We start from the raw sequence: 18583 nt of genomic DNA, 5'->3' as shown, positions 1-18583 counted from the left end.
CGCATATATAGTTAGTTGCGCTAACTATATATCGCGCACCCGCAATCCACTGCTGATGATGTCACATATTACATCATTCATGACATGGTCGGTGACATCACTGATGACATCACTGATGACATCTCAAATGACATCACTGATGTTTCTGTAAAGATAAAATATGTATTACATATTGAAGAATGAGTGGATGTATAAGTGTCTGGATGAAGGATTTAGTAGGTGCATGACTGACTGTATAAGTGAGTGATTAAATGTGTCTCACTGAGTGCATGGGTTAGTGACTAAACTGTCTTAATTTGTGCATCATTATGTCTGTTGTTCTGTAAACTGCTGCATTTTTTGATCAGTAGCTATATGAGTAACTATATGGGTTATTGATTGGTTGCCCAAGTATTTGTATGGGAGACTAAGTGTGTGTGGGGGTGGCTAGGAGGTGTATGACTCTGTGCATAGATGTGTGAGCAGTTGATTCACTAGATGTATGGGTTCAAAAGTGCATGTGGAAACAGCTGTATGGGCGGTTGACTGTGTGCATGAGTGTATTGGTGAGTGAATGGATATCTCAGTGCTACATGTCAAAGTAAGTACATATGTAAAACACAGTACATGTGAGAGTTGACATATATAAATAACTGTGCATAAGAGCCAGTGAATGTGTGAGTGGCTGTATGGATCATTGTGAACTTGTATCAGGGATTGTATAAGGGAGTAAATATGTGTTAGTATATGTTTGAATAAGTAAGATGTGTATAACTGTATAGTTGAGAAATGGAGGTGTGATTGATTCTTTGCATGACTGACTAGGTGTGTGAGTAACTCCATGGATGAGTGACAGTCTGTGAGTGTCTGTTTACACTGAGTGTATCTAAGGTTATATCAGAGTCTGAAGAGGTTCATCGTATAATCACATGAATGATGTCATCAGTGATGTGATCAGTAATGTCAAATGAGATGTCATCAGTGATGTCATCAGTGATGTCATTTAAGATGTCATCATTGATGTCATCAGTGATGTCATCTGAGATGTCATCAATGATGTCATCAGTGATGTCATTTGAGATGTCATCAGTGATGTCATCAGTGATGTCACTGACCATGTCATGAATGATGTAATATGTGACATCATCAGCAGTGGATTGCGGGTGCGCGATATATAGTTAGCGCAACTAACTATATATGCGAATTTCAATGGTTTTATGCGAGTAAAATAAGGTTTTGTGAATGCTAATCCCTAACTATATATGGTCTATAACCTATGGTTTTTTCAGTGAATATATATATATATATAAACCACGTGACTCCTCTGGATTTCTCGGTGTTTCCCGTGCCTGCTCAGCACAATCAGCACACCAGCAAACAGAAAGGAGACGGACCACGTCACATCAGCATATCGATGTTTATTCAGTACAACAGAAAGCAGCTACGCGTTTCTGGCAAGGTATGCCCTTGTTCACGCTGCAACATGTACATAAGACTGAATGCTTTTTAAATGCAATTCAAACAGTGACCACCCCTTCACAGTGACATAGTGAGTCATGTGACTTAATGGATATAGAAAACATACTGCCACAGTAAGTGTGAGTACATATAATGGTGAATACCAAAAAGAAACATCACTGGTTAAATCCTTATGCAGACACTAATAGACCACAATAAATAACTGGTTAAATCCATGAATGAAGATGTACATTTAGAGGCCTGTCAACATTTTTTACTAGCATTTTTACATCATGTCATAACTAAATATGACCCCACTTAATTTCATTAAGTGCATACTGAGCAGCTGTAAATGACAGGAAATTCTCTCATCAGCAAATGTACAATTAGTGTGTCCAATTACATAACCATGGCAGTATAATAAAGTGCTAAGTGAAGGATAAAAAGTAAAGTGCAAGGTTCTGAAAAAAGTGCGCAAGAAGAGAAAGCTATACGAAATAAAGTGCAATACTAGTCATTATATAAAGTACGACAAGAATATATCTGAGCACACTTCAATAAATATGGGTTCAGATTACCTCAACATTCTATGTGCATATTTCGTACCTTAATAATAATAAATAGTATAAATAGTTAAAAGCTCCGCGAACATCAATAAATACACCTAGATTTGTGATAATCAATTGATGATATATATACACACCAGTTTAAATAGCATATATATACATCTATATTACATATTTACAACCCACAACAATTTATGTATGGTGTTTTCATGTTCATATCTAAGATATTTGTCATCTTGTCAAGTAATCAACGATGTAAAAAAGTAGAAAAGTAGAAACATAGAAAAGTAGAAAAAATACAAATATATATATATATATTAAAATGTATATATATATATTTTAGGAAATCTACATATTCTTATTTCCTACAAGGAAAGTTTACAAATGATTATTTACAACAATGGCAAGCAATGTGCTCAGACCCATACTCAACCTCAAAATAGGGAACCTAACTAAGAGGGAGGTGAAAATAGTAGATATGGGTCTGAGGCAGTGTACAGGAAATATAGGCGGAAAGACAATAATGTATTCTACAAAAAATGATGCATCTCATCTATATTGTTTAATCCGTTTGGCCAACGTGTATCAAGCTCTAATATCATCCTAGTCTCCAGCTGTCTTAAAAGTGATTCCCTGTCTCCTCCTCTTTTCAATGGCGGCACGGCACCGATCACAAAGTACTTTAAGCACGAAAGATCTTTGTTATGTACTCTTTTAAAGTGTCGTGCCACCGGGTAGGCAGGGTCACTGTGCAAAATTGCGCGCAAATGCTGTAAAATCCTGACGTGCACCTGCAGCTTGGTACTACCAACATATTGTAAGCCGCAGGTGCACGTCAGGACATACACGGCAAAGTCTGTTTTGCAATTAAAATTGCCTGTGATCATTTTTGGCTCTGTAGAAAAAGGAGTCACATATTGTGAAGTATTCACACCAAATCTACAAGCGCGGCAGCTGGAGCATTTGAAAAAACCCCTTGAAGGTTTCAACCAAGGGGTTTTAGCTTTCAATTCAGGGGCAGGTTTGTCCAATGCGGACCCCATACTTTTAGCCCGTCTGAAAGTGATGATAGGATTGGCTGGTAACCTAGTATTTAATATGTGGTCACTTAGTACTATGGGCCAATTCTTTTTGAAAATTGCTTTTAATTTCCTGTCTTCGCTGCTAAAAGCTGTAATCATTCTTGGGCCATCTTGTAGAGTATCAGGAATTGCGTTACTTTCAGACTCTGGCTGAAGGGAAGGGAATAAACTTTCTCTAGATCTAGGTTTAGATTTCTCCACCGCTTCCCTGAGAATCTTGTCAGAATAGCCCCTGACTTTTAATCGTGCCAGCAATTCATCTAAACATTGTTCAAAGTCAGTAGGGCAACTGCAGATTCTCTTTAATCTCAGAATCTCTCCATAGGGTATCCCCATGATGGTATGTTTAGGGTGCATACTGGCGGCGTGTAAGGTCATATTACCAGCCCTAGCCTTCCTATGGAGTGTAGTGCTAAGCTTGGCACCGGACACATAGATCTCTACTTCTAGAAATTGCATTCTAATTTGGCTGATGTTAACAGAAAACTTGAGATTCATGGAATTATCATTCATATCATCTATAAACGACAAAGCCTCATGTTTGGACCCCCTCCACACCATGAATATGTCATCTATATACCTCAGATAACAAACAACATGTTCCCTCATGGTGACGGAGTGTAAAGCGGTGAGGACCTGCTCCTCCCACCAGCCTACGTGCAAACACGCATAGCTGGGGGAGAAACAGGCCCCCATCGCCACCCCTCTCATTTGCCTGTAAATGTTTTTGCCAAATGTGAAAAAGTTATTATGTAGACACCAATTGATTAACCCCAATATGACCTTGTTATGCTCATAAAAAGCCATGGGTTTCTTGTCCAAAAAATATTTGATTGCATTTATGCCTTGTTCGTGGTTGATACTCGTATATAACAATTCAACGTCCAACGATATCAGCCACATGTTCTCTTCCCAATCAATACAGGCAATTTTGTCCAAGAAATCACTGGTGTCACGAACATAGCTATCAAGATTTTTTACTATGTCCTGGAGAAAGAAGTCTATATACTGGCCAACGTTTTCGCCCATGCTTTTAATGGCAGAAACAATTGGCCTGCCAGGCACTGGTGTGACTCCTTTGTGCACCTTCGGAATCAAATACAGAGATGGCATTATGGGAAATTCTGTATTCATAAATTTGTATTCCTCGGTAGAGATCAGTCCTTCTCTCTTCCATTGTGATAGCAACCATTGTAATTCACTTTTGGCATGGAGGTATTCTTTCTGGTTGGAGACTTTGTAACACAAGGGATCTGAAAGTTGTCGTTTGGCCTCTAAAATGTAGTCTTGTTTGGGCCAAATCACTAGGTTACCACCCTTGTCAGATTTTTTTATTACTATTTCATGATTTTCCCCAAGTTTCTTTATTAGTTTGCCATATTCTCTTCTCATAAATGTAGCTTTCCTTTTTGATTAAGAATTAGTTTGTTTGTACAATTTTTTGATGTCACTTATCACACAGTCATGGAAGACGTCAATAGCGTCTTTAGGTGTTATGGGAACAAATTTGGATTTACTTTTAAACGGACTGAGACCCGCTCCCTTTTGTGAGACAGATATTCTGCTAAGTCTTGCCTGTGTGGAAGCGTCCAAATCTGCCTCAGTGTCGTTGGTAGAGGTATTTAAGTCATATATATATATATATATATAGAGAGAGAGAGAGAGAGGGTTTAGAGACATAGATATAAATATAGACATGGATATAGGTATATATTTGTTATGAATAGATAGGCTCGCTTAGGGTTATGTAATCCGGGGCCCTCTTATTCCACTTCTTCTTTCTTGCTTTCTCCTATAGGCCCACATCCTCTCAGAGAAATTTCCCATGCACACGACACCAAGCCACAACCACAACAAAATTCTACTCTCCACCTAGATAATCCCTCACTTACCGGTGACCTTTCTCCTCACCCTAACCCCACAGGGGTGACATGCCCCACCTGGACATACCTCACTCATAGTCTAGCAAGGTTCCCCCCAATCCGCATAGCCCCCTATCATATCACTGTGGAGTGGCTGATTCCCAGTGTTTCCATCTCACATAGGACGGCAACCATATACCCAAACCCTCAGCCATGGCACCCACCACACAGTGCAATCCTAGATTAGGCACCAGAATGTCTAAGTTCCCCCACTCCCGCCAGCCAACCAGATTGTGATTGTCACCCACTCAACTCTGTCTATTTATACCCCACCAGCTATCTATATCGGATATTGGGTCTCTGCTGCAATCCTACAGTGAAACCTCTCAGACACCTATATTGCCAACTTATGCCATACAGATCAATACTAACACTGACATACGGAAACCAAACTGAAGAATACAACTCTATCCTCATCTCCAGGGGCAGGACCTAAATGCATGCTACACAACTAGAGATCCATGGCCAAACATGCCACAGACACAGCAGAATCAATCAGACAAAGCTAGACGTTATGGGGCTTTTTTTACAAGCCCTTGAGCCTCTGGTACATCACCTTATCCCATAATAAAAGTGAGGTACCAGCAATGCAAGGGCCTTGTAAATAATCCCCTATATTCCAGAATGAAATGTCGATAAATCACTCCTTTTACCCCAAAGGATATCCTAGTGGTTTTGAACTTCCAGATCAGCCACAGTAATAGGTTCACTGGATTACGGTCATTCAGTGAAACTCCATAAATATTGCTTCTTTCCCAATTGATAACTTTTCCACCTCTGAATGCAGGGGAGTCAAAAGGTTCACAGTACTAAGATCAGTAGCTAAATGAATCGCATATTCTTTGGCACTCGACCAGGGGATAACCAGAGTCATTATTATAGTAATCAATCAATCAATCAATCAGTACATTTGTAAAGCACACTACTCACCCGTGAGGGTCTCAAGGCACTGGGGGGGAGGGGTGCTGCTACTGCTCCAATAGCCTGGCCTTAAGAAGCCTCCTGAAGGTTAGTAGGTCCTGGGTATGCTGTAGGAGGGTGGGGAGGGTGTTCCAGGTCTTGGCGGCCAGGTGGGAGAATGATCTGCTGCCGGTGGTCGCTCTTAGGATGCGTGGGACAGTGGCAAGGGCGAGGTCACAGAGCAGAGCTGTCGGTTTGGGTATAGAAGGAGAGTCGTCTGTTGAGGTATGCCAGTCCGGTGTTGTGGAGTGCCTTGTGTACGTGGGTGAGGAGCTTGAAGGTGATCCTCTTGTTGACAGGAAGCCAGTGCAGGTCTCTCATGTGTGGTGTGATGTGGCTGTGGGGCGGTATGTCGAGGATCAGGTGAGCAGAGGCGTTCTGTATGCGTTGTAGGCGTTTCAGGAGTTTGGCTGTGGCTCCTGTATGGAGGGCATTTCCGTAGACCTGCCTGCTGCTGATGAGGGCCTGGGTGACCGTTCTTGTTTCGGTGGGGATTCACCTCAAGATCTTGCGAAGCATGCAGAGGGTGTTGAAGCGAGAGGATGAGACAGCATTGACTTGCTTGGTCATGGAGAGTGTTGAGTTGAGGATAAACCCCAGGTTGCATGAGTGGTTGGTGGGTGTTGGTCCTGCACCCAGTGTGGACGGCCACCAGGAGTCATCCCAGGCTGAGGGGTTGGAGCCGAGGATGACGACCTCTGTCTTGTCTGAGTTCAGCTTCAGGCGGCTGTTCTTCATCCACTTGGCGACAGCTTTCATTCCTTCTTGGAGGTTGGTTTTGGCGGTGAGGGGGTCTTTGGTAAGGGAGAGGGTCAGCTGGGTGTACACTCCCTTCTACATACTAACACCATCTTTCTGATAATGATAATGATAATGATAATGCTGTTTATAAAGCGCACACATACCAAAATGGTGTCTCAGCGCTGAATTCAACCTACACTGGAATGATGAAGAGAAACACCAACTACTGCTCTAAAAGCCTTCTTTGCAGACATTAACATTCTACAAGCAAGTGGAGGAGTGTGGCTCAATGGTTAGAGCAGCTGACGCTGATGCAGAGTTCTGGCCAGGGACCAGGGTTCTATTCCCGCCTCGGCGGGGTCTCGGGCTCAATTTCCTCGGACCTGTTAATTCTCGCCTCAATGCCTATTCTAATCACGGGCCCCACGCTGCAACTCTGGGCAATAGCTTGCTTAGCCTTCATACCGGCCCCAACAGCGCTAAGGATGCCCGGCTTCACCCTGGGGGGGCCTAGGAGTGGACACTTCACAGGGAAAGCCAGGAGGGGTTCCACAGCGGTATGAGTATTAGCACCAGGAAGCTGAATAGACGACACCCCAAGGCGCCCCCAGTGCGCTCTATAAGTACCATGACATTTAGATTTACATTTACATGTACAGGCCCAAGACACATCAAAGAGAAAATTATTGAACACATAGTCAAGGATAAAGTACTGCCCATCAAATCCACCCACCCAATTGACTGCTCAGACAGCCATTCAATCATATTCCATCCCACTGTACACATACAGAAGCCAAGGGATCAAACTCAAACACTGGATAAGAGACACTAAAATGTAAATAGGAATTATCTAGTCTCACTTTTCAGGGGAACCTTACACCCACAAATGAGTTGCAGAATGCACAGGAGCTAATTGAGGTGGAGGTATTAGTTCCCCTGCGCCGCAGAAGACAGAAAAACAGAATCTATGACAGAAAATCGATGGACATAATATCAACCTACAGAACATCGACGCAAGTATATCGACACCCAATCTACAACATGGTAAGTACAAAAATATTGAAACCAAAATATTGATAATAAAAATATCGTAATTTAAAATATCGTTTATTTTTCTGTTAAAAAAAAGTAAATTAAAGTAAATAATACTTAAAAATAAAAGATACATATTTAAACATATTTAATAATGTTTAAAATTAATAAATAATACATAATTTTTATTTTTTTTACTTCTCATTTGCCATAAACTCCATCCACAAAGACGAGCCAACCACCTGCCTGCCTTGAGAAAACTTGGAGATCTTTCCTCCTTTATGTCCTTTCCCAGGCAAGATTTGTTGGTAGGCGGGAGACCAAGCCTCAAATGTGGAAATGGAGAGATGGGCACAGCCCTTTTGCTCCCAGCCAACGGTATTCAACCTGACAGACCCGGAATTTTGTCCCAAGGTCCCTAGAGCATAGTCGGCATAATCATAGGACCCGGGGAAAAAAAAAACGGAAATCCTATCTCCAATTAATTAACAGATCCCAAAGGGACAGATTTCTTTTACTTCACGATCTGGCCAAGTCCGACTTTGAGGTTTCATGCAACGACATTACCCAGGCTGCGTGCGATGGAGCATTAGAATCCACCCAATGTTTACATATTTGTCGTCTTGCCAGAATAATAGAATAAAAAAGAAAAGTCTTTGCCTGGCCAGTTACACTTTCCTCCAATCCAAAGATTATTATTGGAAGAGTGATGTTCAGGGATATACTTAAGATTGATTCCAGGGTAGCCTTTACTTCTTCCCAAAAAAACTTAATAGCAGGACAATCCTTAACCCCTTCCCCGCGGACTAATTCCCCTGTGGCCCGGGGGGGAGGGGGCGGCGCACGGTGCCGCTGTGCTGATGACGAGCCCAGGCTCGTCATGCAGCATGGTGCTTGTGTGCTGGTGATGAGCCTGGGCTCGTCATGAGCCCGCCCGCGCAATGGAACGCTCAGTACAGTGGGAGAATTATCCCCGTGTGTGAGCGCTCCACGGCTCATGACGAGCCAAGTCTCGTCACCAGCACACGATGCATGATGAACCTGGGCTCGTCATCAGCACAGAAGGGGTTAAACATGTGTATGTCTGAAGCTGCCACAAAGTTACACTTATTACACTTCTTCCCCGGGAGAAATTTAGAGAGCCTTAGGGGTGAGAAGTAAGCGCAATGCAGAGTGATCAGATGATTGCGACTTAACCATGCTGGCTTCACTATTCTATAAAGGAAAGTGAAAGATCTCATCCATAAATCCTCGCACTGAAAGGCCAACTCGTTTCCCCATAGCTCATCTGGCAAAGTTAAATCCCTATCCGCCTCCTCCACTATACTCCAATACCAGGTTGCCACCTCTTTATCCCCCTCTCGCTTTTCTACCAATTGTTGTTCAAGGTAGCTGTATTTCCCCAGTTGGGGACCCCTCCTACTTACTGCTCGAGCCCAACTGTCCAGCTGTATTAATTTGAACCTAGAAAGAGTCAGCCCACCCTATCCCTCAACCCCTTCCAGTCCTGTGCCCTCCCATCAACCAAAGCTCCCCCCATCTGAGTATCCCAGCCTCATTAAACAGGATTGCCAGACTGTCCTGCATACAAGGTGGCCGCCCTGGAGACTCCCACACCGGGGCAAAATTAGAGTAATAGTGTAACCCGACTTTCCTTTTAATCTGCACCCAATTTATTATGGCAGACTGTAAGGTCTTTAGTCTCACTTTCTTGAAGTATTTCATATCTCCAAACTTGAATAGAAATCCGTCCGGTGGAATATCCACTCCCACTAACATGGACCTGAACATAACCCCCAAAGATGATCTTACTGGAGTTTTAAGGAGCATCTTAGATTAAGTCAGCTAGAATGCCCATGCATAGTATAACAAATCTGGTAATGCCAGCCCTCCCTTCTCCCTCCTCTTTCTGAACTTCTTCCAGGCCAGCCTGGCTGTTTTATAGTTCCATATAAACAAGTTAATCTCGCACTGGCTTTTTTCCAATTTTTCCAATCAAACATCAAGGGGATGGAATTGAAAATAAAAGTAAACTTTGGTAGGATGGACATTTTAACTAGATTTGTTCTCCCGAGAATAGAAAGTGGCAGGAACGACCAAGATTTCAAATGTTTCCTATACTCAGTGGCAACCCGATCTAAATTGGTCTGTGCCATATTGCCTATTTCTTGGGCAATTCGTATTCCCAATATCTCATATATGTTGCCACTTTTAGTTGTAAATTAGGAACGTTCCAGCACATGATCTCTGTTTTACTGGCATTGATGTCATAGCCAGAGAACCACCAGAACTCCTCTGCCTTTTGAATTACAGTCGGGAAAGCTCTTTCCGGATCAGACGTGTAGATCAAAATAGAACATAGAGCGCTATCCGCTTGTCCCACTCACCAAATATAAATATCTACTTCCTCTCTCAACACTTGGGTGAACGCCTCGATGTATAGGTTAAATAAGAGAGGGGAGAGCGGGCAGCCTTGTCTGGTGCCTCTGGTAATTTTTATCGGGTCTGTTAAGGCGCCATTAACTAGCAATCTAACCCTTGGAGCCCTCTGCAGGGTCTCAATGACCCGACCGAACACCTCCCCTAACCCAAACCTTCTCATCACCTCCACCAGATAGGGCCAATTGACCCTATCGAAGGCTTTGGTGGCGTCCAAAGTCAGAGTGGCCAGTGGGAGAGAAAAGGTGGTTGCGATATCAATCGCCCCCACCAGGTCTCGAGTGTGATCAGCCAGCTGGCGCCCCCTTATAAACACCCTTTGGTCCGGGTGGATTATTGAACGAATTACCTCCCCCATTCCGGCTGCCAAAATAGATGTAAAAATTTTGTAGTCGTTATTTAGGAGGGAAATTGGCCTATAGGAGCCACACTCCACCGGGTTTTTACCTGGCTTAGGAATGAGAATGATCGTAGCTTCATTCCAGGAATCCGGGGGGCTCTCCCCCCTCCAAAGAATACCATTAAGAAGGGCCGTTAATGCTGGAGCTATGGCGGAGCTTAACCCCCGATATAATTCTCCAGGTAACCCATCCGGGCCCGCCGCTTTTCCTTTCTTCAGATGACCTATCACTTTTCCCACCTCCTCCTCTGAAATCTCCCTCTCTAAGTTGACCCTCTGTGATGTTAGCAGGGTAGGTAAGGCGATGTTATCTAGCCACCTATCCCTAGCCTCCGGATCATTCCTGACCACCTCCTTATATATTTCTTGAAAGAATTCTTGAAAAGCAATCCCTATCTCCCGGACCGAAGTCCTAGTAACGGTCTCTCCTTCTCGTTTGATCTCTTTGATGTGGTTTTTTGCCTGATCTGCTTTGACTTTCCACGCAAGGATCTTTCCCGCGGCTTCCGCAAATTCAAAGTGCGAGATTTTGCTCGCCTCTCACCTTTTAGTTAACCGTTCTTGTAGTATGGGTTTGAGCTGACTTCTCAGATTGGCCTGTTTCTCTGCCACACCCGGGGATGCCATAGCGGAACCCAACTCTTGATCTATTTTGGCCAGCTCCTGCTCAATATTTTTGATTTTCTCCAGTACACTTTCCTTCTATACGTGGCTCTGTTAGTTATGCAGCCCCTCATATAGGCATTCATGGCATCTACAAACTATATTGATATCTGCCGAGACCAAATTTGATTCCAAAAAAAACTTTGCCTCTGATAACAAAAAGTTAGTTTCCTCCTCCTCTAAAAGAATCGAACAGTCAAAAGACAAAGAGAAGTCTTTTTTATAATTACCCATTTGAAGATCAAATACAATTGCCATATGGTCCGAGTCCTTTAAAGAATAGCTAAAAAGGGCGTAGTCAATTCTTGACTTATGTTTGTATTTAAGGTTTTAGAAGGAAACCCCCAATTTGTTTCCTACCCTTTCCCTCCATACATCAGCTAGACCCAGATGTTCCATCATATTTAACAGAGCCAGCCTTGATTTAGAAGGTATAAGCGCTCTTGACTTGGATGACTTATCTAACAGAGGGTTAAGTACTATGTTAAAATCTCCGACCCAGATAACTGGATCCTAAGAAAGTATAAGGTGGTTCTGGATTACTTTCAAGTAAGAGGGGTCATCTTGGTTTGGCCCATAATACCCCACCAACGTCAAAGTCGTGCCCTCCACTAAAATTCTCAAAATCAGCCATCTCCCGCTGCGGTCCTCCTTACATTCCAAGACTTGAGCTTTTGCTGATTTTTTGAAAATTATTAGGATCCCTTTTATATTTGCAGTTTGGTTCGTACATAAAAACGTATCTACCCATTTCTGTTTCCTTAACATCTCGCAGACCTCCGCTTTAAGTAAATGCGTCTCCTGAATGACTATGGGCTGCGCAGGAGAGTCTCTCAAATATTATAAGATTTTATACCTTCGACTCCTTACTCGCAGGCCATTGACGTTCCAGGATAAAAAAAATTATAGGGATCATCTATTTTTTACCTTCTCCCCCTACTTTTTTCCTCCGCCATAGGGTCAACTTTACAAAGAGCTGAGATATAATACCTTTGCTGCGTGATTTAAAAACCATTGCAAGTACAGAATTTAGAAGATAATAAAAAGTTTCATTTAAAATACATTAAAAGTTCATTTAAAAGAGGGGATAAGTAATGTCCGATATGGGTGAGAATGACAGGTGAAGCCTGCCAAGACATTAAGCCAACGAGTGACCACAGACTGTGGGCCCCTCACAAAGTTTTTTTGCTGTGTGATCCATAAATCTTACAAGGGCACAGTTTAGTTTAGAGAGCTGAGAAAGAGCTGAGATATAACAATTATCTGGTGATAAAGGCTTGTAAGAGAAACTAACCTTCTAACCTTTGTGAGGTCTGACTCCGGAGGAATTTTATTGTTTTTCCCACTTCCACCCTGTGCCCCCCTACTTCCCTCCCACCCCTGGAAAACCCCTCCTTCCTTACGCTAGCCAGGTGTATGGCTAGGTTTACGTCCCCCACATCCCACACCCTCCTACCCTACTGTGCAACCTGTTTTCCAACTAGTTGATAATAGTGAATAATAGATGCCGGTTTAATCCCTCATCCCTTAATCCCTCATTTTACTAAATAATCTGCTGAAAGACAAAAAATAAGGAGAAACTCCCCTACTAATATATGCAGATGTCAGTGTATACCTATTAAGTCATCTGGTAAAGTATAAGATATATAGTATCTCACTGTCTCTCCCGTCCCTATTTTTGGTTATAAACTATGTTTAATCTATATATATATATTTTTTTTACCATGCTTCTATACCCCCCTTTTTTTTAATTATCTCCTTTTTTTGTCTTTTTTTTGGGAATAGGTAGTTCTTAAACCCCTTAACCCACACGATTCCTTACTATATTTCTACTAAGAATGCAAAAACATCCAGCTGACCTAGCCTATTAGCTTTCCCCCCTTAAACTCTACCGCATTTTCCCCAAGAACTCATCCACCTCAAAGGGGGATCGGATGTTGTACATTTTATTATTGTACATTACCCGCAGAAAGGCGGAAACGGTTCTGGACCGTGGCCCCAGCTGCCCTGAGCTTTTCCATCCTCTGACCCATTGCCGATCTAATGTAGCTTTTGAGAGGTCTGACCTGACTTCACACAAAAAGTAGGTACCCTTGAGTGTCTTGGCCTTCAGTGTGAGATTCAGGATCTTCTCTTTCAGTGTATATGGCTGAAAATTTACAAACATTTTTCGTGGTTTGGTTCTCCCAGGGTTGAGGCGGAAGGGATCTCGATGGATCTGCTGCATATCTCTATCTAGTAACTGGACTGATTCATCCAAATTTAGGGGCTGATTAGGATGGAGGATTTTCCGCATCCTCCGGGCCGGCGGAAGCCACCGCCGGCCTGGAGGATGCGGAAAATCCTCTGCGGACCCACCAAGACCCACCGCCACATTAGGATGGCTGGTGGGCCCTGGTTTCCGTCCGCAGCTTTTCCTCTGCGGTTGGCTTACAACCACGGCGTAAAAGCACTAATATGGTGACGGTGTCTCTCAGACACCATCAGCCAGATTAGGATGTGCTTGGAAACATGCTTTTCCGCAGCGGATTTTCTGCTGTGGAAAAGCATGTGTAACTTCACTGCGGGGCCTGTTGCGGGCCCCCTAGGTGAAGGGGGGGTGGGGGGTGCACATGGTACCCCCCTGCATTTGTATGCAGTAAGCGGCAGGCACCGCGCGGTGCCTGCCACTTTCTACATTCAAATGCATTGCGTGCATTTTTAACATTGCTGCGGGTGCAGCTTGAAGCTCCACCAGTCGCAATGTTAAAAATAGAGGATGTGACCGCCACCCTGGCGGTCACCTCCTAATCTGCACAGAGGGAACGCCGCAGCCCATGCGGACGTTCCCTCCTACTCAGGGGTCGCGGACGGACTCAAGTCCGTCCGCCATCCTAATGACCCCCTTAGAGAGTCCTTCAAAAGCGCAACCACAAAAGCTTTTATATCATCCCCTTCTTTTCCCTCAGGGACTTTCAGAATCCGCAAATTATTCCTTTGTGAAAAGTTTTCCAATGACTCAACCCTCTCCTTCATAGCTTCTCCTTCCCTCTGTAAAGTTTGGATCCTGGACTCACCCACCTCCAAATTCGCTTTTATGGACCCCACCTCTCCCTCCAAACTCTCCGTTCTCTCAGACAATCCATCCACCTTTCTTTCCAGAATTTCGCAGGCCACTCTTATGTCATTTTGGTTTGCCTTGGATACTGCGAAATCACTCCTGATCTCCTCCCGCATAGCTGACATAGCAATCAAGATAGTTTTGAGAGAGTTATTTGACTCCCCCTCCCCATCTCCACTCGCCCCCTCCTCCATGCCGGTGTCCGTCGTAAGACTTTTACCCCCTTTGTCCTGAACATGGTTTACATCGCTTGTGCCTGGAGGGGCAGAGGTAGTGGTAGTGCTAGAGGTAAGAAGAATAAGAGGGGGGGAAGAGAAGAGGCCAATGCCCCCTGAGAGGGAGCCTGTAAAGACGGGGGTAGTGCGGGGGTAAGAGGCTTACTTGTTGGTCCCCCTTTGTTTAAACTCACAATTGGTTCGGGCTGATTAACCTCAGCCATACTCAACCGGTTTATCGGGTTACCGGATTTTACAGGGTTGATTGCCAGGACCTGGGGAAGCACTTTTAAAAAAAAAGAACAGAGTGACGGGGTAACGCGCACCCCGCTATTTTGTATACTCTTGTCTTTGCCTTTTCTTTTTTTTCTAACCTCTTTACTCACATGTCCCCCCCCTGTCTTCTCACTGGCCCCGGGATTATCTGAAACCAAACCTGCCTCAGCCTTATCTTTAACTGAGCTGGCTATCTTCAATGGTTTCTCCACCTCTCCATTCCGCCCAGGGCCTATGGTTTTTTGGCCGACTTTGGTGCTTCTTATGCCCTTCCGTCTTCCCTGTCATTTAGCCTTGCCTTTCGGGGGTGTATCCTTAGGTGTTTGTCGACTTGGAATCAGCTTTGTGGCTGCCCCCCCTCCTCAGGTTCTCCCCCAGCCTCTCTGTCTCCTTCTGTCTCACACAGACCCCCTCCGCTACCCCTGTCAAATGCAATTGCTATGGGGTCCCCCGCATTAACTTGGCCGTCCACCGTGGCAGTCTTCCCCCCTCCTCCCTCTCCCCCGCCAAACCTCTTTGTAGGAGCCCGCGAGCCGCCGCACTGCAACCTCGCCTTAGCTCCACGGCTGCTTGTCTCCACTTCGGAAGGCAGGCGGGGGTGGGGTCTCTCGACCAGAGCCAGGCACATCGGCTCCCACTTCAGAGTTCGCTGAAAAAACCTCCGCTAAGTCCAAGCGGAGCGGGGTCAGAAATCAGCCGTATTCTGTCTCCTAGGTGCCGGGCTGCTGGAAATGAAGCCGCCCCTTCAAAAAGGTATGTCTCGCTCTTCAAGCTACTGGGCTGCCGGGGTCTTTTTTCAGAAAAGATTCTTGCAGTTTTTACCACTCGAAGTATCCATGTTACTCAGCCATAATCGAATGTACTCAGATAGGTCTCTGCCGGCTCAGCACGCAGTCAGGTGCCGCAGAGTAGGAGCGATGGGAGAGACGTGCGTACCGCGCTAGCCTGCGGCCGCCCTGTTTTCCCCGACCATTTGACTGTTGATAAATAATACATATTGAATAATATAACTTTAATTAAAAATAAACATAACATATAATATATACTTACCTAATAATACATTTTAATAATTATTTTAATTACTTATAAAATTTTAAAGTATACTATAAATTACAAAAATATCTACACACATAAAATAATAACATAAATGAAAATAAACAAATATATTTAATAAATTAAAAAATTTAATATACTTTCAGTATTTTTAAACTAAATTAAATACAACAGTATCTAAAATAATACAAAAAATATTAAATTCATAAAAAATACAACTACTATTTAAAATCGAAAAAAAACTACAGTAATGAAAACATTAGATAGCGTAGAATGTAAAATTACTATTCCCACTCCAGAAAATTAAACAGTAGGAAAAGCGTTAAATAGCTTAAGGGTAATAATTAATATTCCCACTCCAGAGAATGAAACAGTAGGGATAACGTTGGATAGCGTAGGGGTAAAAATTACTATTCCCACTCCAGAGAGTGCAACAGTAGGAAACGCGTTGGATAGCGTAGTGGTACAAATTACTATTCCCACTCCAGAGAGTGCAACATAGGGAAAGCGTTGGATAGTGTAGGGGTAAAAATTACTACTCCAACTGCAGAGAGTGAAACAGTAGGGAAAACATTGGATAGCGTAGGGGTAAAAATTCCTATTCCCTCTCCAGACAGTGCAACAGTAGGGAAAGCGGTGGACAGCGTAGGGGTAAACATTACTATTCCCACTCCGGAGAGTGCAACAGTAGGGAAAGCGTTGGATAGCAGGTGGGTAAAAATTACTATTCCAAATCCATGGAGTGAAACAGTATGGAAAACGTTGGATTGTGTAGAGGTAAAAATTACTATTCCCACTCCAGAGAGTGCAACACTAGGGAAAGCGTTGGATAGCGTAGGGGTAAAAATTACTATTTCCACTCCAGAGAGTGCAACAGTAGGGAAAGCGTTGGATAGCATAGTGGTAAAAATTACTATTCCCACTCCAGAGAGTGCAACAGTAGGGAAAGGGTTGGATAGCGTAGGGTAAAAATTACTATTCCAACTCCAGAGAGTGAAACAGTAGGGAAAACGTTGGATAGCGTAGGGGTAAAATTACTACTCCCACTCCAGAGAGTGCAACAGTAGGGAAAGGGTTGGATAGCGTAGGGCTAAAAATTACTATTCCCACTCCAGAGGGTGCAACAGTAGGAAAAGAGTTGGATAGTGTAGCAGTAAAAATTACTATTCCCGCTCCAGGGAGTGCAACAGTAGGGAAAGCTTTGGATAGCGTAGGGGTAAAAATTACTATTCCCACTCCAGAGGGTGCAACAGTAGGGAAAGTGTTGGATAGCATAGGGGTAAAAATTACTATTCCAACTCCAGAGTGTGTAACAGTAAGGAAAGCGTTAGATAGCGTAGGGGTAAAAATTACTATTCCAACTCCAGAGGGTGCAACAGTAGGGAAAGAGTTGGATAGTGTAGGGGTAAAAATTACTATTCCAACTCCAAAGGGTGCAAGAGTAGGGAAAGCGTTGGATAGCGTAGGGGTAAAAATTACTATTCCAACTCCAGAGGGTGCAACAGTAGGGAAAGCATTGGATAGCATAGAATTTAAATATAACATACTTATAAATAATTTTTATATTTAAAATAATGTATAAATTTTAAAATAAATCTACATCATTTACAAACAATTAATAATTATTAAAAGCAATTACATTTGAATAATTCATTAACAATAAATTAACAACAAATACCAATAAGTATTAATTAAAAAATATTACTCAACAAATAATACATTTTAAACTATAAAAACTTTGTCATTACAAAAAAAATTATTTAAAAATAATTCACAGTAAACAATTATTAAACAATAAAATTATTTTTTATACCAAATAATTATTTTTATAAAACATTGATTACCAATTAATTACAAATGTTTTCCAATCAATTAATCAGAAATAATTACCAAATAAAAATATTAATTGCCAATTTACAAAATTATTTACCAATTAAATAATTATTTACCAATTACAAAAATTATTTACCAATTACAAACATGAATTACCAATTAAAAAATTACATTCCAATTAAAAACATGAATTACCAATTACAATTTTTGTCATCAATTTAAATAATTAATTGCCAATTAATAATTAATTATAAATAACATAATTATCCATAACAAAAAATTATAAATCATTCATTAATTACAATTAAATTAGTTCCCACCCAATTCCCCTATAAACCCACAACCCGCTACAGAAATAAAAACAAAAATTAATTTAAGTTAATGTATAATTCCTAAAAATTATGAATTAATTAAGTATATTGAAATTACTTCCCACCCTATTCCCCTATGAAACCCACAACCCGCTCTGGTACTACAACATAAAATGTACTTAAAAATAACATTATTAATATATGAAAATAATACACATATAATTAAAAAAAAAATACTTAACAAAAACATATTACACATACATAATTAATTACATAAAATTAATACAAATATTGATATTAGTAACATCGAAATTAGTTACATCGATATATATGCTATCGATATTACTAACTTTGATATTACTTACATCGATATATAAATAAATTCGATATTACTTACCTGAGGGTCCAACGATATTGTTGACATCGAAATTCTGTACCTTCGATATTTCCAACTTGATATTTGTGTAGGACGACAATTAGGAATCGATATTTAGACTGTATACCAGAAAAACATAATTTCCAGCCCTTGGTACAACTACAACTTAAATGTAGA

This window comes from Lissotriton vulgaris, chromosome 1_1 (assembly GCF_964263255.1).
Source record: "Lissotriton vulgaris chromosome 1_1, aLisVul1.2, whole genome shotgun sequence".
In the NCBI taxonomy this organism is placed as follows: domain Eukaryota; kingdom Metazoa; phylum Chordata; class Amphibia; order Caudata; family Salamandridae; genus Lissotriton; species Lissotriton vulgaris.
Note: the sequence above shows the minus strand (reverse complement) of the source record.